General features: G+C 42.3%; 1 pseudogene; it reads right to left on the bottom strand.

The window, feature by feature from the left end:
* Window positions 1-23,761, bottom strand: part of LOC118586251 — a 42,072-nt pseudogene extending 18,311 nt beyond the window's left edge.
* Between the last annotated feature and the right edge of the window lie 208 nt (window positions 23,762-23,969).

Below are 23,969 nucleotides of genomic sequence, written 5' to 3'. Positions count from 1 at the left end.
CTCTCTCTCTCTTTTTAAAATTTTATAATTAATTTAATTTTACATATCAGCCATGGCCCCTGTCCTCCCTCCTCCAGCCCCCCCAGCCCTCGACCCAATCAACCCCCCATTCCCACCTCCTCCAAGGTAAGGACTCCCCTGGGACCATCAGTGTCTTAAAGTCATTTAGAAATTGTGTGTGCATATGTGTTCCTATGTAAGGGTGTGTGTATATGCACCCATGTGTAGTATTCTCATTGATTCTCTGCCTTGCATTTTGAGAAAGGGTAGTTGGGGTTACAGAAGGACACCCCTGCACCTGGCTTTTTATGTGGGTACCAGGGATCAAATTCAAGCCCCCAGGATTGAATAGCAAGCAGGTTACTCATCAAGCTCTCTTCAGCTCCTGATAAATCATTTTTGGGTGCCTTGCTGGCCATGGGATAATATTCAAACCAGTGAATAGATTGAATGAGAAAGGGGGTGGTCATCAGCAGAGATGTCAGCGGCAGTTGCTGCAGCTTTGGGAGTCGCCTGCTCTGCCTGGTGCTGTGGCATCTGCAGCAATGTGGTCTAAGGGAAGCAGATGTGCCAGGAAAGCATCAAAGGGTGATCAGGCAGTGAGGCGACATTGTGAGGGCTTAAAGTGTCAACTGTTTACCCATCACTGTTGATCTGTCTCCTTTTTATACCAGCTTATCAGTCCACCAGCTTAGCTGAGTATTAGCTCTACCATATGGAGACAGCACGCTTGTCCTCAGCCCTTTGCCCCTTTAATGATACACCTCAGCACTTGAGAACTGCACAGAGCTGGGCTCTTGCTACTGAGGTCCCCTTTCCCTAAGAGGGTCTCACTTTGTTAGACCCCCAATCCTTTTTCAGCAGAGCCTCACTATGTACCTAGGCTGGTTTCACCCTCAAAATCTTCCTGCCTCAGCCTCCTCCAGAAGGCTAGGATTGCAGGTGTATGTTGCTACACCCCAGCTTGGTTGTTGGTTTCTGTGTGTCAACATCCTTCCATGTGCCTTCCCTGTGTTGATACTAAGTCATTCATTTTAAGTGTGGTCTGGAGAGTTCTACATTTATGATACTACAACATTGGAGCAGTCAGGTAAACTCCTTGTGTTAGGTGGAGAATTGAAAATCAATCATATCTGAAATGTTTTGAGATCTTCACATGGTTTTTGGAAGCCAAATACAAAAAAGGCAATTTTCAAATTCAAATCCTTTTATCAGAGTCTAGCTCTCCACAGAATGGCCTGTATGAGGAGCTGAGGGACTGCTAACTGCCAACATGTGTTTTTGTTGAAATGTATTTGCTAATGTAAACAACTTATGCCTGTCTGTGGCACCCAAGGCTGTCACAAGGAGCTTGCCTGATCCTCGGAGAATGCTTTTTTCATAGAGATTAATACATGAAAAATCTGCAACTCATATTTCTGTGCTCAAATGTGTCTCATGCAATTAAAGAGAAAGGAACTCATTTACATCAGGCTAGCGTTTGAAAATTTCCACATCTGATCAATAAAAATGGAAGGAAGAAAATTCAATGCAAATTGGGGGAGCAAACTGAGAAAAAAATGAATGAGTCCCTCCCTCCTTTGTGGTACAGAAGCATGAACCCAGAACCTTGCATACCAGGAGAGTGCTTTACCACTGAGCATTACCTCAGGCCCTTCTTTTGTATCTCTGGATTTGTTTACTGATACCCTCATTTTTCGTAAAGTACTCCCTCCCCCGTAATGTAGCCTAGGTATATCTTTGGTGCTTAGGTAGATGGCAGTTCTTTGAATCACCAATTATCCTAAAGATGTGCTTCCCGACGTGCCCAGAATCTCCTGGGAGGAGATTAAGCACAGCGGTTTTTAATTCTAGATCTCTGGGCAGGCTCTGAGACTCTGCATTTCTGCCAAGTCCCCAGACCAGGCCCTGCTGGTTGGCTTCCATGATCACACCCAAGCAAGGTAAACACTGCTGACCGCTGATGCACAGCCGAATTTCGAACACTTGGCCTTTCCATCAACTCCAGTTGAGGCCACAGTTTTAGTAATTTGCACTTCATTGCCTGTGATGGGTCCTAGGGAATGGGTGGTGCTAAGGAAAGTCTTCCAGTGGCTCTAAATGTCTATCAGGCAGTGCTGAGACGCTGTGTGAAGACTGATCGCTGGTATGGGATTTATCATTGGCTACTAGTTGACTGAATAGGAAATGAAATTGAATATAGGAACATAGTTGGCATTGGTACATAACCACTTACATTTTTTTCTTTTTTCTTTTAAATCTGTTTTTAAAATGAGTACTCACTATATCATATGAGGCCTCCTACACGTGTGGGAGCCACGTCGGATTACTGGCTCTACAGACTTTTCTATCACAAAAATTTTAAAATGTGAATTATTTTGCATCCATAAAAAAGCAAGCAAATCCTCATCCCCCCTCAGTGTAGGAACCGGCCTTCCCTCTCGTCTCACTGTGAGGGGGTGGATTTATCACTTCATTTTCTATCAGTTGTGCCATTTTTGTGATACAGGGTGCATATTATTTGATATGTTCTTTGCAATATTTATGCTTTTATTACTACTGAATTGATAGGGAGGATTTTGTTTAAACCCATGTTGTTGGTTTGGCACATTATGTAGGGAAAAACTTTAAAAATGCATACCTTTCACAAACACACACACACAGAGAATGTTAACATGTGAACACAACAATTCAAGCCCTTTAAAATAATGGTGAACTCAACTCTCCACTCTCTCCTGTGGGAGAAGGGGTGAGCAGACTGGTTCTCTCTGCTGTCTCCACCTCCAGTTTCTGAGTCCCTTCTGCTAGACCAGTCTTTTGGTTCAAAGGTCACTTGGCTGACTGCTGGTGCTCTCTTTCAGAATAGTATGTGATTGATTCAGAGGAAGTGCTGAGAATGTCACAATGGCTTGATGGCACCCCCTGGAGGTGGAGACACTTTACAGAGCACTGGTCTAGGGGTCAAGTTGCGGTTTCGATACTGGCAACTTTCTCAGCTTGTGTGGCTCTACAGTCTTGGGGAAAAAAATGACTGAACTCCGCTAAACTCCTTTTTTTTTTTTTTTTCTTAATCTGTGAAAGGGATCACATCTACCTCCCGTGAGTTTATTTCGAGGAGTAAACCACAGAGCACAGATGAGCCTGTCCTTACTCACGCCAGAGTGCCTGGGACAGTGCCAGCTTGTAGAAGGCACTAGATGAAATCGGCCAAATTAAAACAAGCTCAGTAAATTCTTGGAGCAGCAGCAAATCAAGGGAGTGGTCCAGAGTGGACAGGCCTCAAGCCCCGCCTTCCATGCCCTTTTCCGGGTACAGCTCCACGGGTGTAGTTTATAAAACCAGACGACGACGAGAGCATACACTGACAGGATTTCATCCTCTGGAGGAGTAAACACCTGGTAATCATAGCTCATTTTTACAATAATCTTCAAATAAGAACGCAGAAAACCCTCTTCATGGTGACAGTATTTCCGTGGTTCCTTTCTCAGAACTGCAGAGGTCATTATGTCAGTCGAGAAAGAAGTAGTAGCTGAAGCTGGGAATTGGAAGTCTTGGGTTCTATTTATTCCTGACAGTACTGTGGTACCTCATGCTTTATAAATAACCTTTATTGACTTAACTTTGGGCCTCAGGTTACTGATTATAATTACACCAAATACTACTATCTTATTCCTTCTAATAATAAAATTGTTCCTTTTTGTTATAAATGTGCACTGATTCAGTTGAATTGGTTGAACAGGATGAAATAGAGTGAGGTGTCGATGTTTCACGTGTCAAATTAGAAGACTGTGAAGATGGAAGTGAGCCAGGTTTGGCTGTGGAGTGTTAGTGTGCACATGCTTGGCAAAGGATCTTCATAGAATATTTTGGTTGAAGCAGTTTTACCATGGCACACAAAGTTTCTTGGTTAAGGAATGCTTATTCAGTATTAGCAAAGCCAAGGGAATGGACATAGGCATATATGTGAAATATGGGTAGAGCTTTTTTTTTTTTTTTTTTGTTTGTTTGTTTGTTTTTTTGTATTTATACTCAATTTGGTGAATGATTGCTTTGTGTTGATGTCATTGTGCCAAACTGGCTTGTTGGTTCAATCTTTGTTTTTGGTAACTAGTCAATATCAAGTGACAAATAATCACACCATTATGCCTTAACATTTTCACAGATAATTTACTTTTAAATAGATAAAACGTTTTTATATGATATGTACTGCTTTAACGTAGTGTTTTGAAATAAACAAAGACCTCCAAAACATACTTTGAAGGGAAATCTAAGACTAATTAAAGAGTTAGAAATTTCTGACTCTGCCAAAGTAGGAAGTAGAAAAAATGTTTAAAAAAATTAAAAAGCTATTTTTCCCCCACCCACCCAAACCACTGGTCTGGATTTTCCAGGCAACAAGCAACCCTTCGTGCAGTTGTAAAGCTGGTCTTCAAATATAAACTAAAGTCCTGGCCTCCATTACTGTTGCTGGCTAGAAATCTAGAGTCAGTGTTATCTCTAAGTTTGTGAAATTCAAAAAAAGCAGCTCTGTGGTGGCAGGGCTGGAATTTTATAGCCTGGGTAAGGAATGCCATTGAAGTTGTCAGACTCATAAACCTCTGATGTTTAGGTCTTTGGGAGGGAGGAGCATAGAATGATGCTGGAAACCCAGAGCTCCATACCCTCAAGATGCTGCCTCTGTTCTCTGGTGCCACAAATTCCTACAACTGCAGATCAGGGTCTTCTCGCCTTGGTTGCCTTTTCTACAGGGTGAAATAATTGTGGAATTAACATATCTTTGTTTAAGGTCTCAGATGAGGACTTACTTTCTCTTGGGAAGCTTCCATGGAATATCTGCTTTTTGAAAACAAAACAAAACCCTCAACTCTTTCACTGAATTCCCTATCCCTATTCCTTACCTGAAACTCTGTGCTTACTTATCATATGGTTTTATGATTTATTCTTTTTCTCTTTTGCCTCTGTCTCCCTTTCACCTACATTACAAATTCTACCTCAAGTTGCATTGCCCTGTAGTTGCAGTGCTTTATAGCCTTGTCGCTAGGTATAGGTACTCAATGCCAGCTTTAGGAAAAGGAATGGAAAAATGGATACTGTTCTTGGTGTTTGAGGACAAGTCTACAGATGTAATTGTTGCATGGTTATTACTATTTTTTACATGTAAATGCTTGTGTGGTGAGTGATACAGCCTTTATTAGCATGACCCAAAAAGAAGGGAGAAGGTCATGATGGTGAATGATTCTTTAACAGCCAAAATGATTCATGGAGGTATGCACGCTTGGAAGACATTCATTGCTGGTGTGACAGGCAGGGTACAGCTGTCCTAGAAACTATTGGACTGCCTATACCCATGAAAGAGGGAGGCTCTCTTCAATTCTACATTCAGATAAGGACACATCACATGGTATGACATGCCAGGACAATCCAGATGACTTTAAACCATCAGGGCTAGCTACCCAATCACATACCGCACTAATACCTACTTTATTCTCACTGTATTGAACATCTTTCTAAGCACTTATACAGTTAACTCAATTTATGTTCAGAGTAGAGATAGCCATGAATCTAATTTTAGAGATATTTAAGGCATATTGCCCAAGTTTACAAAGACAGAAAACAGAAGAGGCAAATTTCCAGTCTTGGCCGTCAGAGTTTTCTTGCAATATAGACCCATACATAGTCTGTATTTGGGGACTAGGTCCACTTATACTCTCAGAGGGACAGCTGGGGAAACAAGCTCTTGGCTCAATCATCCAACCAGCTACCCATCAATATTTTGAGCTACAGCTTTGTGCTGTGCTGTTGGATCACCAAAATTGTGCATGTCAAGGTTGTGCTCTTTGAACCTGTCAATCATGCAAGTCAGGCACATTCTTAGAAAACACCCAAAGACAGGCTCTGTGGGTTTGTTTGCTTAGACAGGGAGTATCATTTCTCCCTAGATACTGAGACTTAGTCCTGCCATCTTGGTGGTAAGTTTGAGGAAAAAGATGTTTGTTGACTGCTGTATGTCTCAGCTGAAATGATATTAGTTGCCAACCAGCTTAGCTACCTCTGCTATTCCTTTTAGGACAAAGTGTTCAAGGAGGACCAGCTAGAACACTTCTGAGACAGAGCAGAGATTTTTGTGTGACCAAGAAAAGGATCAAATTGTAAGAATGACTTATATATTATTATAACCACAACAAAGTTAACACTTCTTATACACTTACACACCACTGTGCAAAACATACAACTCCTGTTGGTTCTGAGCACACATTGACCTATTTCTTCTTCACACTAACAATATAACGTAGTTATTGTTCTCTCTTTAGCTTTCTCTCTCTCTTTGTGTGCATGTGTGTGTGTGTGTGTGTGTGTGTGTGTGTGTAGATCAGAGATGAACCTTAAGTGTAATCCTCAGGAACACCATCTATCTCCTTTGAGCCTATCATTGCCCACGATAGGCTGGCTCACCAGTGAGCCCCAGGGGACTTCCTGTCTTTGGTTCCTTAGCGCTGGGGTTATGAGTGTATGCCACCACTCCCAGCATTTTTATGTGGGCTCTAGGGAATCAAACCCAGGTCCTCATGTGTACAAGGCAAGCACTTTACTGACTGAGCTATCTCCCTAGCCCTATTTTTTAAAGACTATATTTTATAAATGATAAAATGGGGGCACAGAGAGAAACAAAAAGCAGACTTGCTAACCAAAGGCCAATTCTGGGCTCCCATTTATTTTGTGTTGACAGCTCTATAGTTTTTACTCAATGCTGGAGATGGTTCCAAGTGTTTTTCATATAGTAACAACATGAAGTCTTCATAATTCACTGGCTTCAAATGCAGAACAACCGAGGCAAAGTTGAGTTGGATAATTTGTCAGGAAAACACACAAGTATGTCTGACAAGAAACCTGTGTGGCGTCTCAGCCTCGTCATGTAAAGGTTTGACTCTGGAGAGGCTCTGGATGACTTTCTCTTATGACTTAACCAAGACATGCAGGGTTTGGCATTCATCTGAAGCATGGCATTAATCACAATAATACCAACCTTGTGGGATTGTCAGGAGGATTACATATGACAGTTGATATGCAGCATTCAGCACAGGGCCCAACACGTTGTAAAAGATTCAATAAATGTTAATTTGGGATCTTACCAGCATTTATCAATTTTTACTTATTTCAGAATTAGAACTACATTCAAATATTTGTTTTTAACTTGTTAGTTGGGTAGTTTTTCTGTGCCTCAGTGTCCTTCCTGGAAAAGGGAGGAACTAGTAGTATCGACCTCAGAGGACTGTTGTGACGATTGAGTGAGAAGATCTATTTAAAGAGCTGAGGGCTGTGGCAAATGCTCAATTAATGTTTGCATCTATTATTAGGAGATGTAAGGGAATGGAGTTGGGAGGGATACAAAGAATGTTTACTATGGAGACTTCATGGTGTAATTAAATATGGGTGACTCAGAGGGCATGGCCAAGAGTAGGGGCAAGGGAGCTGGCTAGGACGAACTGACCTCCTGCGGGCATCTCTCCCAGGGCTGCAGAGCTTGCACTTAGAGCTGGGCAGCCATGGGTTCTACTTGATACTCTGCATGGCCCAGGCAAATTATTTAATCACCCTAAGCCTCTGATTCCTCATCTGTGCAATGGGGATACTATTGCCACCCTCATGGGGTTGTTGAGAGGATTAACTGAGATATTGTGTGTAATTCACTTGGCACGGTGCCTGGCAAATAACCAACTCCCAGTAAAAAGGTAACTTGAAGTTTCTAAAAGTTGTCATGGAGGGCACAAAACACAGCCCCATGACTTACGCAATCACATAGCCATTTCTGAGTAATTCAAAGGCTACTCCCGTGTTCCTAAGCACTTTTACTATGAGGTTGGGCAGTTTGCTGCCCTCATTGTTAGCAGAACCCTGTGGTTACAGGACAGGGAGACTTTAGAACTAGAGGGATAATTGGCAGAATAGAACAAGATTTTTGAGATTATTCAAACATCTCCTTTAATGAGTGGGAAAGTTATGTCAAAAGTATTTAAGGGATCGGTGAAGATCGGGAGCCCAGATGTGGTAATAAAGACCAGAAGCCCTGTCTCCCTGTCCTCATTCTCAGCACTCTCCATGAAGTTAATGAGTAAATTTCTGTCATGTTAATTGTACTTTTGCAGCATGTGGTGCTAAGTGCAGCCCTAGCCCCTGGGTAGGGTGCTGATTTAGACTTTGAAGAGCACCCGATTGAGGCAGTTTTTAGTCATAAATCTAATGATTGCCCTCTTCTTTTGTGAAAAAAAAATATATATGTATATATATATATATATGTGTGTGTGTGTGTGTATGAACTCTTTAAAAAGATATGGTTAGGCCAGGCGGTGGTGGCACATGCCTTTAATCCCAGCACTCGGGAGGCAGAGGCAGGTGGATCTCTGTGAGCTCTAGGCCAGCCTGGTCTCCAAAGCAAGTTCCAGGAAAGGCGCAAAGCTACACAGAGAAACCCTGTCTCGAAAAACCAAAAAAAAAAAACAAAAAAAAAACAAGATATGGTTAGATCAAGTGTAAATCGCCCATTGGAGGTACATGAGAGGTAGCAGAATTTCAAAAGCAAAACAAAATAAAACAAACAAATAAAAGCTAACACAGCCCAGCAAAAACTAAACAAAGCTGTTAAGCTACCATGATCCTCCCTTTATTTTTTTACCAGTCTCAAGAAAATGTTTTATATTAACTTAGGAAATAGTATATACTGCTTGAAATCACTTAAAAATGCTTCGGTACAAGAGATCTACATTTGTTTTTTATTTCATTATTATTTTAATTCACAAAATCTCATTCATTAGATAAATGGTTATTTTTAAAAATCTTTCTTCAAAAATGGAGAGTTGACTTGATGGCTTATTAAGCAATCTGGATTAAGGAGCTGTCATCTGTCAGATAACTGTCAAGTCTAGAATTTATGTCCCTCTATCAGATGAATTTAGAATTTACATCAGTGTTGTCAGTATCTAGGCCTCAAAGACTCACTTGATATATTGTACAGTAAAAGGGCCAGAAAGAGGGAGGAGAATAAGGAAAAGTCAAATTTTATTACATTTATTGATGGTGGGTGTGTCTGCATGTATGTCTGTGCCTGTGTTGAGGTCAGAGGGACAACCTGTGTGCATCAGCTCTTTCTGCCCTCTCTATGTGAGTCCCAGGGTTGAACTTAGGTAGTCAGGCTTGGTGGCGAGTGCCTTTACTCATGGAGGCATATCAGCACCTCTGTATTTTACAAGTTAACTTAAAATTACAGCCAAGGCTAAACAAATCTTCATAACTTAAATAATATGTTAAAGGACCATATGTATTTGGAACTCAAGTCAAAATAGCCCTCCATTTAAAGGTAAAGCCAAATAATGTATACCGTTTAGAATTAGTTTTAGCTACAAAGGAGGAAAAACAACCCTTTACAATGAAACTGGTAACAATACAAAATTATGTTTTTGGGTTGGGGATTTAGCTCAGTGGTAGAGTGCTTGCCTAGCAAGCGCAAGGCCCCGGGTTCGATCCTCAGCTCAAAAAAAAATATATATTTTGTATTAAGTAAAAGCAGTGTAGAGCAGGAAGAGGAGAATGGGGCTCGGGAGGGTCCCACCAGGGGTGAGGACTCCCATTGTACTCTCTCATCCCTGTGCAGAGACTGAAGTTTCTCCTTAGCCATGGTAGTGGAGTGTCTGAATGGCTGTCTGGGAAGGGACGGAGTTTTTCACAGCCTTCCCTGAAGCTGGATGTGGAAGCTTTCCCAGAAAAGGTGAATGGACACGCTGAGGGTAGCTCTCCCTTGAAGATCTTGGGACCAGGCTTTCTGTCCCTCTGGTTAGACAGTGGTACCTCGAGTAGCTTTAGAAGCCACACACATGCAGACAACAGAATCCCAAGATCCTCAATTCCTGTAACGACAGGAACAAAACTAACCTATTGCCTAGGACCTTTGCTTTGAAGTGTTGCACATGAGAGAACTTTGGCCACAGCATGTACTAATGAGGAATGTTGTCCACGTCACAAAGTCTGACTTACATTCTCATAGTTACCCAGGGACCCAGCTAGCTGCTGGAGCCATGGTCAATCACCTCTCCAGTCAGATCTGGGCTTTCAGTTAGGAAGAAGGCAAAAGGAAGCACCAGGACCCAGAACGGGCTGGGAAATGACCCCCTTAACCTCCCCTTGAGTAGTACTTTGTCACATGATCACATCTAGCTGAAAGGAGTCTGGGTCATGTGATGCTTTATTTTGGGTAACCATAATACACAGCAAAATATATATATATATATATATATATATATATATATATATATATATATATATATATATATATAAACAAAAGTGAAAAGCAACCAGACTCTATCACAAATGACCTTTCAATTTTTTTTCAATGAAAAGACAAAGGTACATCATTTCTAGTGACAGCCTTAATCATTTGACCAGAACATGTACTAGTGAGGAATACAGCTATCTTTGTTATTACAAATTTCATTCTTCACCCCACCCTGTGTGTGTGTGTGTGTGTGTGTGTGTGTGTGTGTGTGTGTGCTTACACATAAGCCTGTGAAGTCAACAGTAGGGCTTGGCAGTTGTGATACAGCTGCCGAGGCCCATGCTTTTGCATGGGGCTCTGTCCTAAGGGGAAATGCTGTTCTTCTAGGATTCTATGTCATCTTTTTCCCAGAGCTGGAGATGTTACAGATGTTGCATCTTCCCCGTGGGAGATGGCCTGCCAGGGGATCTCACTCAGCTGATGAAATATGATTCCACATGGCTGCTTGTAGTGTTACACTGTGGAGCAGTTTCTCCAGGAGACACTCTCTTCTTTGGCAATTTATATTGTTAAACCCTCAAGTAAACTCAGCTTAGGGATTTTCTGACTGGCTTCCAGACCCGCATTTAATGTTGCCTTATACAAGGTGTTTGACAGCACCTTCAGTGTAGTATAACTCCTGGATGGTATGTGTACATGCTCTGGACAGCAATGAGGACCTCAGATTTCTTGTCACATGGGAAGTCTTTTGTGCTCTTTGATGGGGGTATTATTAATCTAATTGAATTGCGTGCATATGCTCAATGCCATTTTAATTGGAGCCAGGTACAATTCATTTTAACCCTGGATTTAATGTTCCTCTCCTTTATTAATGTAGTGACTGCTTAGGATAGGTACATGAGCGAGAACTCGGGTTGAGAAATGCGCTCAGAAAGATCGCTTTCATTTTCTCATATCTCAAGTATTAAAGTGATATAATATTCTTGCTGTACCAAAGGCTACACGAATTCCTAGAAGGGGGAGAGGGACCTTGAATTTCTCATGGACTGATATCTTCCTGTAAAGTAGGCAACGTTTCTTGTATTCACAAATCATTTCTGGCCCTTGTATTAAGGTGGGAGCAGGTGCTTAAAAATACCAGTTGTGTATTCATTCAGGGGCAGGTGACCTTAAAGCAGATCCTTTGTCAGCCGCTCTGGGCTTGTGGCTCTCATCTCTGAGGAGTGGCCAGCGACAGTGCCTCGCAGTGAGAGTGTAGTTCAGAACAGGCATTCCCAGTGATAGCAATACACTACTGGGTGGATGGGTGAGGGGAATCCTGTCCCAAGTGACTTTCTGGGTCTGTGGCAGCAGCAGCTGGTTGTGCTCTGTGTCTGCTACAGTGCAGGCAGATTTTTTAGTTGAACCAACTGTATAATTTCATGTGTTTCTGTGAAGGGGATGAGCTGATCAGATATCTGACTTCTGTTGAAGAAGACCTTCTCTGAGGTCTGAGAACTGCATTAACCTATGGGTAGAGAGATACAAATTTAGAGGGCAGTTTGATACTATGTTCATTTAGCAAAGTATTAGTAATAGGTTCACTCACCTGGGACCTATCAGTTGTGTCCTCAGACTGGCAGGGCATGCCTTATTTTTCCCACCTTCTCTCTGCTGGTTGGAATGCAAAGGCAGGCTGGAACCAGAATATCTGTGATGGGCAAAGGCTCGAGGGATCCTGGCTTCTTGGCACCCCAGAACTTGCATACATGTGGGACTGCTTAGATCACCACATGAAAGAAGTGAACTTCCATTTGTTACTGTTATTTGTAGTCTATCTGTTTCTACAAATAGGAGCAGGGATGGTCATAGCCCTTTCTTGGTGCCATCCTAAAGCCTTTGGTACAGTTCCAGATGCTGTTAGTCTTAGGGATAGCTGAACTCACTTCATCATCACTGTTCCAACTAAGGACTACTCTTGTTTTTCAGTTTTATTTTTATTCAGCCTGAGATCTGACACAGGAAAAAACTCAGTCTGGACATTGAGTGGAGTGTGGGAGGCATTAAAAGTCACATTTGCATGCATCCCTAGATGATGCAATAAAATGTTTGATCTCTCCAACCCAAAGCCTGTTTTGGTGTGTATGTTTTAGTGCATAGGTCATGTCTTGATAGAAGAATACCAGTTAGAAGTCTGAGAACTGGAGAACTAATAATCCTGGGCATGCTATTTACTAGTGTGGCTCAATTCCATAATCAGATTGAGATTTGCATATCCCCGCCTCTACATCCTGCACAGTGCCTCCAAATAAATAACAACAACAACAAACCAATACTCTTCCATCCTTCTTTTCTCCTTTCTTTTGTGTGTGTATGCGTGTTTGAGTGTGTGTGTGTGTGTGCGTTATGCAGGTATACTCATATGTGGAAGTCAGAGGTTGATATCAGGTATCTTCCTCTATCATTTTTCACCTTATTATTTCAGACAGGGCCTCTCACTGAATTTGGAGCTCATGGATTGGCTAGATTGACTGATCATCAAGCTCCCAGGATAGCCCTGTTTCTACACGCTGTACTTACTACCTGGCTTTAAAATTATATAGACTATTTAAATTAATATTTTGAGGATTTCATACATGCATTCAATGCATTTTGATCATGTTCACCTCCAGTCCTCTTCTTAACTCCTCCCAGATTTACCCTCCATCCCCTCTGAATTTCCTTTCTTCTTTTACTAATAACCCATTGATTCCAATTTGTGCTGCCAATATACTAATGAGTATGAGGACATCTGTTGGAGTATGGTTGTCCACCAGGGGCCACACCTTTAAGGAAAACTGACTCTTCTTCCTCAAGAAGCCATCAACTTCAGTAGCTCCTCTGCTAGTAGTGGGAACTCATGAACCACCTCCTTCTCCCCATGAAGCACCACCTTTCCTCCAAATCCACAGAGCAAAGGTTGGCTGGTTGAACCTTGTGCAGGCAACCACAGCTGCTCTGAGCCCATGAGTGCAGTATGCCTGTCATTTCTAGTGGACACTGTGTCAGGACAGTCCTTCCCAACTTGGGTTCTTTCTGTCTTTCCAGTCCCACTGTCATGCTAGTCTCTGAGCTCTGTGGGTAGGGGGTATGATAATGATATCTCATTTATGACTGAGTTCTCAATGGACACTTATCCTCCACACTTTGACCAGTTGTGAGTTTCTGTGTTGTACAAAGAAACTTCTCTGATTAGATCTGAGAACTGCACTCATCTATGGGTAGAGAGATATGAATTTAGAAGCTCGAGACTATGTCCATTTAGTAAAATAGTAGTAATAGTTTTATTCACGTGGAGCCTATATACTCCCCATCCATGGGTTCTTGGCTGGTTCTACCATACCAGGCATGTGTTTCATCCTATGGGATGGGTCTGAAATCCAACCAGTGGTCAGTTACTCTCATAACATTGGAGCCACTATTGCACAATGGACACATCTTGCCATCCCATGTGCAGCTTTTTATGTGGGTGCTTGGGATTCAAACTCAGGTACTCATGCTTTCATAGCAAGCTCTTCACCTACTTAGCCATCTCCTGGAACCCTGTTGTTGCATTCTTCCAGTTCAGGGAAAAGTGAGAAGAGAAGCCATGGAAAACCATCTAGCCCAGCAACCACTGAGGCCAGATCCATGTTGAGCTAAGAAGCATGTGCATAGATGTGTTCCAGCTGTTCTTCGGTGAAAGTGGGCTGTTAATTCCCAGTCACACATATGGACTTGGATCTCATGTCTGCTAAGCAAGACTCCCAATAATTTACATATGTTTATACTCTTCCCTAAGTTCTCCCTCCTGACTTTCTCTTTAGCTATCTATTCCTCCAAATCATTTCAAGTTTTCTCTACAATGACATTACTGACATTAAGAAGCAGCACAAATGCTTATCCAATAGCATATAAGATTATTTCATAAATTCTGGATGTAAGGAGAAAGGAGTTAGCTGCTCCTTCCTTTACTCCTTTCCTCTTCTCTAGACTCACATCTGGGATTGCCATCTTGAGTTTACACTGAAGAGGAAAAGGGACTGGAGTCTTTGGTGACCTTTGAACTATGATGAAGGACCGAGGGAATGAATGAATGAAGGTAAATTGCTTATCTGGGGCAGTCACTGTGTCTGTGAGAAAAATGCAAATTTGTGTTCATGTTGACTGGCAATTAATGGCCCTTCATCAATATCTACCAGATTATTAAAACTATAGAATAGATATAAGGGGTTTGAGGAAAAAGCAAAGGAAAGAATAAGCTGCCACAGGCCCTGGGAATGCAGCCTGGAAACCAGAATGGAGGAAGAGGGGTGAGCACTGGAGGCAAGGGTGGTGCTGTGTTACGCCAGCTCCTGAGGCTCTGGACAATATCTTGTTCAGAACTGTACACTTCAGGCTCCCTAAATAAATCACTGAGAATTATTTATTCCTGCTGTGTTCTCTAGGCTGCTTTTCTTTCCCCACCCCATCATATAAGAAGAGTGGGTTCCTTAGAGCTGGGTGTTTGTAACTTTTGCACTTCCCAAATGTTTTAATAAGTCATATCTGAGTCACATTACTAACTAGTTTTTCTCTTATTAAGCTAGACAAAACCGAGTGTACCTCACCTCTGACACAGTGCTTTTTGATATTATGGGTTATCACCCTTGTTCAGTAGCCATCTCTATTTGATGTTTCTTATTAATGAGCAAGTATTAAGATGTTCAGGTTTTTAAATGCAAAACCCCAAAGTGAAATGCTTCCAAATTAGGGATCTCATTAGGTACTGCAAAGTAAACAGTCAGAGGAAGTTTTCACAGTTGCTGGGCCAGAGAAAACCCCAGTTTCACTGCTTTCATTCCCGGCTCCCCTCCCTCCACTTCAACATTGCCAGATTGGGAAACACAGAAGAAAGATTAATCATTAGTAAAAACACACCTTCTGCCTGTCCCCCTGGCCCCAGAAATTTGAGTGAGTCAAAATGTGTATCATTCATTTAACTGCAGGGCCAACGTTCTCTATTAATGTGTCAGCCTCCCCTTCTTCTCCCTGGTGCTCTTTGAAGGGGAGGACGGTGTGCTCCAATCCCATCTCATCAGCCTTTACCTGTGCTATTTCAATCCCTCGGGTGCATTTTTCAGGAAAAAGCTCCCCTCATCCCTTTGGGCATTTATTTTCTTTACTTTATATAGTATTGGTTTTAAACCAATCTCCACAAATAACTCAGTTAGTTGGCAAGGTTTGTACCCTGTCTTTTTAGGTGTTTTTTTTTTTTCACACCTTACATACAAGCCTCCAAGAAAAGGCTAAGGGAGGGTTCCTTTTGGTTTTGCTACATGGGGTTTCCAGTAGTTGGTTAGCTCAGTTAGCTAAAAGCCTGGGTTCAGAGTTTGTCCCCTGCTTTTCTTCTTTTTTTCCTGTGTTCTTTCCTTTCCTAACCACCCCTTTTACCCGTCTTTCAGATTGACACTCCTTGGATTAAGAGTGTGGGATACAGGTGTTGAGCTGACATCTCAGCTTTGAGGACCTCACAGCTACAGCTTTTTTTTTTTCTTCAGTGAGACAAATGTCTTCAGAGAAGATTCCGGATGGTACTCATGAAGGAGGAGCAGGGAACTCTGAGTTTCCAAGGAATCTTGATGCAGATTCTGTGAGGCATGATTCAAAAATAAAAACAAATTGTACTTGGGAAATGCAAACTGAAATAAATATGGGAGCTGGCAACAGGTGGAGCCAGAAAGGTCTGTACTGTGTGTAGCTGAAATTAAGTCTTCAGACCACAGGCCCTGGGGTTTTGCAAGTCCAGGAACCTGTCTGGCTGGACTTAAAGGGAAAGAGCACAGAAGAAGAAGGGCTAGAGATGGGGGAATTAAACACTGCCATAATCCAGTCTCGATGGAGGTAGAGGGCAAAGACAGAATGAAACAATGAACCGGAAACATTTGGATGGTCATGTGTAGTTGAGAGATGGGAGGAGTTTTCTCTTGGGTGATCTGGTGCCCTCCATTGAGGCAGGTAGTACTCGAGTGTGGAAGTTTCAGGGAGGAAAGATGATGACTTCTTGGGATTAAGTTAGATAGATTGAAGTCACTAAACATCTTGCCAGAGGAAGCTGTTTCCAGGAAAAATAAGGAAAGAAGTTAATTAACACAATTATTCTACTTCAAGGAAGAAACCTCAAAACTCCCATGGAAAAGAAACTGATCAGAAACCAGGGAATGACGACTGTTGTGGGAATACACACATCATCAGTACGTTGTAACACTGGCTGACTTAAAATAACACAAATTAAAAATTTTATAAATAGTATTGCCCTAAGTTTTGTGAGCCTAGGAAACTCCATACCTTCCTCCTCTGAAGTAAACTGTAGACCTGTTTTCCCTGCACAGCTTCAAAGGCCCACAAAGGCTCCATCATCTTGCCCTTAAGCTTCAATTCTGTGGTCAAGGGAGGTCTTCCTTTACAAGATGCTGTGTAACTATAGAGACTGCAGGACCCTGGATAGTAACTGTGACAGTCAGCCCAGATCTTCAAGTTACCCATGAGAAGTGCCTGAGAAAGGGGCTACCACGTCTCTGGGGCTACATTCTGACAGGAGCAATGGTCTGATCAATGTGATGTCTTTCCAGACAACTGGTCACCCATGCACTAGATTCATGCTGAGCTGACAGCTGTTTCGCCCCCCCCCCCCCATTGCCCAACTGGTGCTTATCTGCATGTGTGGAATTCTTATTGAGGAGTTGTTTCCCTGAGCTGGTCAGTTGGACTAACTGGCTCAGTTTGATATGAATAGGATCATATTTACAACTCATTCTTACAAAAGAAAAGTATCTATAGGCTACACAGTTCTTTCTCTCTTTCACTCCCTCTTTCTTTCTTTCTTTCTTTCTTTCTTTCTTTCTTTCTTTCTTTCTCTTTCTCTCTCTCTCTCTCTCTCTTTCCTTTCAAATTTCAAATTGTTGAATAATAATAACAGCATGGACAACATTAAAATCTTTGGAGTGTCCACATTTTCTGGAAATAAATCAAAGTGTTAAGAATTGCTAGGCATTTTAATTAATTCATAAGTATAAGAATAAGAAGTCAAACTTCATTTACACATCCAAGGAAGGCATATCTCTTTGAACTATGATTTGAATACTATGAAATGAAGTCAAATTTCCAAAACGTATGTTCATGGAATTTTTGCGTTGTTAAAGGAGCCCCCTTTTACAGTGACCATTAATATGAATTAAATATTACTTCGTCATGAGAAGTCTAATGATATTTTTTTGGCAAACAGACGCAGGTTCATTTCTTAGGCTATGTTATTAATTTTGTGTCATCACGGAAGGTAGCCTAGTTTTATTTTGAGATTTGTTTTATTTTCCCTGGACATTTGGGATGGATAGCTCAGCATAACAAATTATTCTATATGCTCTAGTTTCAAGTGTTTAAAGTGGAATCCAAGTTTTAGCATCAGGAACCAATTAAATGATAGTTAGATCTGACTGAAAAATTAATGGCTCAGAACAGAAACTGTGTAGCATTTTTTTCAGTGTTTTTTTTTTTTTTTTTCCTTCTGAGTTTCTGTTTTAAATAAAAATCTGGATAGTTACCAGCAAAATACAAAGCATCATGTTTTTTTTTTTCTTTTCTTTCTTTCTTTCTTTTTTTTTTTTTTTAAAGAACTGTTGAATAGAAATGAAGCCCCACCCTGACTTGAAAGTCCCTTAATGATGGCTGCACCCACAGACTGCTGTTAAACGCTGGGTGTTTCTCAGCTCTCACTGGGATGTTTAGACTTTGGCTATGAAACACAGCACTGTGGGACAACTGAGGTTTGAAATGCTATCATGTTTCTTCCTGGTGAGTGTGATTTGTCTTTAAATAAACCCTAAAATGATTATCGTTTTAGAGTTTCTGCACAGACTGGTGACAAGAGCGTCTGATTTTTTTCTCTAGAAATCAATCAGACTCACTAGTAGCTTATACTAAGGCTATACAAATTTGCAGAAAAAGATGTCGGTGTTTGGCTTATTGACTTGAACCTTGTTAGTGTGCCTTGACTGGCGGCCTTAGGTGGTACCCTCGCGGGAGGGTTCAGACTTGAGCACTTGGCTGCTGTTTCCAGCACTCGACACAGAAAGCTAGCACAGGACCTCTAATCTGGCTCTAATCCAGACCTATCACTGATCACTTAGATTGTTGCACATCTTCAGTCAGTCGCTTTGCCAAAAAAGATTTCATGGCTAGCAATATCAGAAGCATTTTGTAATTAAATTATTGTCGCTTTACTGGAAAATCTCCTTCTATTTGCAAAGAGCCAAGTGTGTGCTCACTTCCTCTCGCCCTCCTCGACCTGTGTGCTCCATGAAGGCACTTTTGGCTGTGTGTCTTTCCTGCTTAATGGCCTCCACACCACAGTTTATTTTGGTTGGGTTACTCCAGCCGCCGTTTTCCAGAGACAGTCAAAATCCCTAAATGATGACAGAAGTCATTTGATCTGCAGGGGCACGAAATAAAAAGAGAAACAGGAGTTTCTTTTGGATGCTTTCTGTGGATTTCTAAGAGAAGTTACGTGATAAGAATAGGGTCTGTGTTTTCAAGCTGGAACACACCACCTTAACCTTTTCTCCAGGGAGCTAAGGGAGAATATTTGCGGTATGAAAGGACCTGTGCCCTCCTCATCGGTCACACATATTTTCCCTTCTCATGCATGGGACTGTCCCTTATGCTTGCAGGTCTGTCTGTGACTTTTTCTTTTGGGTGTGGCCTATGTCCCCGATTCTTTGTGGTATAGTGATGACTGGCTACAGCAGGTGCCCACTGTGTGATAGCGACTGAGTGGATGAACATGTATGTCATCATGGTCCTTGACTCCTTTGCTGTCAGATCCACTCCTCTCTCTTCCTCAGCTCTACTTCGGGCCTTGGGAAAGCTGACTGCAGTTGCCTGAGTTCCTTAGGCTCCCAAGTCACAATCTCACTTCTGATGTGGACAACAGAAGACAGCATTAGGAAACTGTAGGGTAGCAGAAAAGGAAAAAAAAAACCCCAGCAATTCCATCTCCTATATAAATTCTTTGTCCTAAATTTTGTTTTAATTACGTACTTGGTGTTCAGTAGTACATTATGATACAGAGTTGAAATTATACCTCACAACCCTTAAATATACTTAACAAAGAAGGAATTGCATCAGCGCATGGCTGTGTATGGCTGTCATCCCAGAACATGAGATTCTGAGGCAGGGTAGGACAATTGTGGGTTTAAGTTCAGTCTGGGCTATGTAGTGAGACCCTGTCTCAGAAATAAAAAAAAAATGGAACTGGAGAGATGGCTCAGTAGTTAAGAACACTAAAAGGAACTGGAGAGATGGCTCAGTGGTTAAGGACACTGACTGCTCTTCCAGAGGACCTGGGTTCAATTCCCAGCACCCACATGACAGCTCACAACTGTCTGTAACTCCAGTTCTAGAGGACCCAACACCCATGGCAAAATACCATTGTACATAAAATATAAGTAAATAAATTAAAAAAAAAAAAAAGAAAAGGAGAGAGAGAGAGAGAGAGAGAGAGAGAGAGAGAGAGAGAGAGGGAAAGAGAGAAAGAGAAAAGTGGGGGAAGCATATCCTTTCCCTTCAGAAGCATATATAATGGGCAAGTGTCTTTGCTCATATTGTAGAATCTCCAGGGTGGAGTAATAGGTTCTTTGGGTGATCTTCTGCTTTCTAGAAATACCTGATCTTTGCATGTTGCCATGCTATTCTAACCATCCTGCTACTTGGAATTATGGCAGTATATGGTAATCATACCTTTCTGCTATGGAAGTCATTGATAGAGCTGTCGATGTCTGTGGGTTCCTATCAGGCACCATTGAGAGCAGCTCCCATTACCAGAAAGAATAGGAGATTATAACAAAGGTACTGTGTGACCACTTTCTGAAGACAGGAAAACATGTTTTGTGGTTGTCTAATTTCTATCATGCTGTATACTTGGATAGCTACTGGGGTCAGCAAACTAAGTGGCCAAACACTGTTAGACAGCACCCCAAATTCTATCACTTCAAAATTCATTTTTTTATAAGGACTTCGGATTAATTCAAATTCACATGGATCTATTTTTCTCATTTCTCAGCTCTGAGGCCCATCTTTGTATTCTGTTGGAGGGTTTGAGGGACATGAAATGTGCCTTGCATTGGATTGTAAGTAGTGGTTTCTCTTCTAAATAAGCTTGTAGTCCACACGAACAGCTAACAAAGAACATTGGACTTTCCAACAGGTTAATTTCAACTTTATAGGTGAATTGGTGTCAGCAGCATCCCTGTCCCTCTTTTCTCCTATGTGTCTGAATACATAGTGAAGTACAGTCTTGCAATGGCCAGACACCTCTGGCCACCAGAGACTGTTTTAACATATTGGCATGCACAATTAATAAAACAAGACATTTCATAGCTGGTCTAATCTTGAGCATGTATGGTTCTGTGTTTAGTGAGGGCACACAAACAAAACTTCTCTTCGGGGAAGAACCAACGTATCTGCAGTATACACTACTACATTGTTTCCCAGGAAATACTTGGGCTTCTCTTTAAAGTTTGAAATCTAGAACACCATCTCAGTGTGCAGTGAACACTTAGGGTTAAATTTTCTCATGACTTCCTAGGCTACAGGCTTCCATTAGGTATTCCGTTCTCATTCAATAAAAGCTCTTGGCTCAAAATAAACGCCATTCTGCAGTAATGAGCTTCAGGAGCCACTGGACTTTGCCTGGATTTTAGAGGGTGAGTTGGCTGTGAGCAATTCAGCACCTCCTTAGCCTTCTCTTGAGACACTAATTACTCAACACGTTTTCATTTTATCCTTTTTCTTATATTTCAAAAAATGCCAAAGGTAAAGATTTTTGAAAAATGAAGAAACGGTAGAAACACCTGAAAGTATTTTGTTTTTTAAATCCCAAGACCCAGAGAGCCAAATGAGAAAGAGATAATGCAAACTTTTGTCTTGCTTCACCTGGTTATAACCAGATCAGCTGAAATTGGGTATTCCAAGCTTCATCCGGAAGCAAATTTCTGTAGTTGAGTCATAAGCCCCTGAAAAATGGGGTTTATGAGGAAAATGTGGAAAGACCCTCAAATTTAGGACAAGGCACAGCCATAATTTTCCAGGCATTAGGCTCCTGAAATAACTTTGTATGAAGATTACACTGGGATTTGTCCCCCATTTTGTAGAAAATGCTTAATGGTGAACTATATTTTATGCACACAAAAAGACTTATTTCATAAGACAGGCGGCTCAAGGACTCTCATTCCAATATTCAACAATACTATTACCAAAGGGCTCTTTCCTTCTACTCTGATAATTGAGTGATCTTAAGTGATATTTAAAAGAAAATACCACTCTGCTGAACTTATGTGTAAAGATGGTATGTGATAGAACAATTGAAAAATTTAAGTGCATTGTATTCCGTGTATTTGGTATACCGTGAAGCAGAATTGATGGAGTGTAATAACGTCTTAAGTATTCTGTTCTGCAGCAACCAAGAAAATGAGTTTTTATTTTTGTTTGTGTCAAGCAATAGCCAAACTGTTAACATTTGAGTGTGCAGTAGAATAGGTATATATTGTGTCTAATGCAAAATCTCTAATTCGGTGCAATTCTTGTCCGTTTTCTTTATTTCTTTCCCAGTTCTTTTTCTTTCTTCTTTTTTTAAACCAGCCTATAAAGTATTTGAAAAACTTCCCAACAGGTACACACATACTTTTGGCGACTCATGACAGGCTATCCCATCAGGATCTTGTCCACAGTAGTGGGTGCCTCCCACCCCAAGAGTGAGTTGCACGGGAGGCATCTTGGGAATGGAACAGGAGAAACCCAAAGGCAAGCAAGCACACAGAAGAAAACCCTGCCGAGGGAAAAGGCCGTAGGAGGAAGGCTGCGGTGGTTCTAGGGAAGCCTCTTCTTTCGTTGTATCATGATTCTTTTGTAAAGAGGAAGCGGGTTCTAAGAAAAATACTTGAAATACTCTCTCATGGGGAGAAGGCAGGCCTTCCAAGGACTGTTGCTTCTTTGGTGTCAGGGGCCAAGTGTTTGCTCTTTCACCCTGGGATGTTGCTCCATACGGGCGCAGCATTCTGGAGGACTCTACCATGGATATTCTGGAGAGTCACAGCCTCCATGTGAAGGAAGAGGGTTGCGGTGACTTGGTCATCCTCAGTCATCATCAGACTGTACACAGCCAGGAGAAAGGCCACTGACTCCCTGGGGGTGGGGGTGGTCGAGCATACTGCAGGATCCAGTGGAATCGGAACGCAGCCAGGGCAGTGTTCACAAGAGCGACCTAGTGGCTGTGTCGAGCCCTACATGAGGTCAAAGGGGCCCCATCTCTCCACATCTCTCCTCACAACATTCGTGACATCTTCCAGGTACTTCAGCCTTCCTTCTTCAGAACCAGAACCTCTTTCTAAAAGTCCAAACTCTCTAGCTCTTTTTATCAGTATTCCCGAAGAGGCTCAGTACCCGCACTGGCTGTCTCTTCCACGCAGACACTGGCTTGTACATCTCCAGAGAGCTTGCCCGCTTTAGACCACGGAAGGCCTTCAGCTGGTGACGCCACTCCCTTCGCCTGTGCAGCAGTCCGCTCTGACTGAAAGGCAGGCACAGGAAGCAAACCGAGTAGGCAATGGCATTGATTCGCTCTGAGGTCCTGGGGTCCACCAGGATACCCACACACTCGAAACAGTAGCATCTGGTACAATTGGGGCTCCCACAGATGAACAGGGTGTTCCCCGAGGAGCAGCAGATGGAGCTGTAGTTGGAGAGCTTCTCTCCAGGTTCCACCAAGCCCCTGCGGTCCCACAACCCACGTATAAAATAACCATAAAGACACTTATATTATTTAAACTGCTTGGCCATTAGCTCAGGCCTACCATTGTCTAGCTCTTACTCTTATATTTAGCCCATTTCTGTTAGTCTATACTTTGCCACATGGCTTGTGGCTTACCAGTGTCTTTACATGTTGCTTCTCATGGCAGCGGCTGGCAGTGTCTCCTCCCAGCCTTCCTGTTCCCAGCCTTCTGCTCTTCCTTGTCCCGCCTACCCTATCCTTCCTGCCTGGCTACTGGTCAATCAGCACTTTATTTATACAGAGTGATATCCACAGCATGGAGCAGTAGCCCATCCTCACCATAAAGGAAGAGGGTCTCCAGGAATGTATCCTTACACGGGCACATATTCCCCCCTCAAATAAGGTGCTGCGTACACACCTGGAGACTTCCACAACAGAGGCAGATGTCTTCGATGTTCCGCCAGTTCACAGTGACTTCATACCTGATGATCTCTCTGCCTGGTGGAGGTGAGTGAGGTTAAGGACAGCAGCTCCTTCGAGTCTTCCAGTATGATGTCCATGCTCTGCTCCTCATGGCAGGGTTTTGGCCACTGCTCTTCCAGGTGGCTGGCAGAGTCTGGGCTAGAACTGTCCAGAGTTTCCAGGCCCCAGGTTCCAAGGGCTCTGGAGCAAGAAGAAGAATTCTCCCGGGAGCCCATGGAAGTTGTCTGGTAGAAGGGTCTGTGTCCAATGGATGGAGGGAGGCTGGAGGTTTCGGGAGGTGTGTCAGCTGGGTCGTCATAACCTTGCAATGCAATAAGAGATGATGGGAGGTAGGGGTAAGGTACTCAGGTGGGTTCTTTTGGGGCCTAGTGGGGAATTATGGGGAGGAAGAGAGAGGGAAGTTTAAAAGAGACCATTTCTTTT

The sequence above is a fragment of the Onychomys torridus genome, chromosome 6 (assembly GCF_903995425.1).
Source record: "Onychomys torridus chromosome 6, mOncTor1.1, whole genome shotgun sequence".
Lineage (NCBI taxonomy): Eukaryota > Metazoa > Chordata > Mammalia > Rodentia > Cricetidae > Onychomys > Onychomys torridus.
Note: the sequence above shows the minus strand (reverse complement) of the source record. Positions and strands in the feature narration are given on the sequence as shown.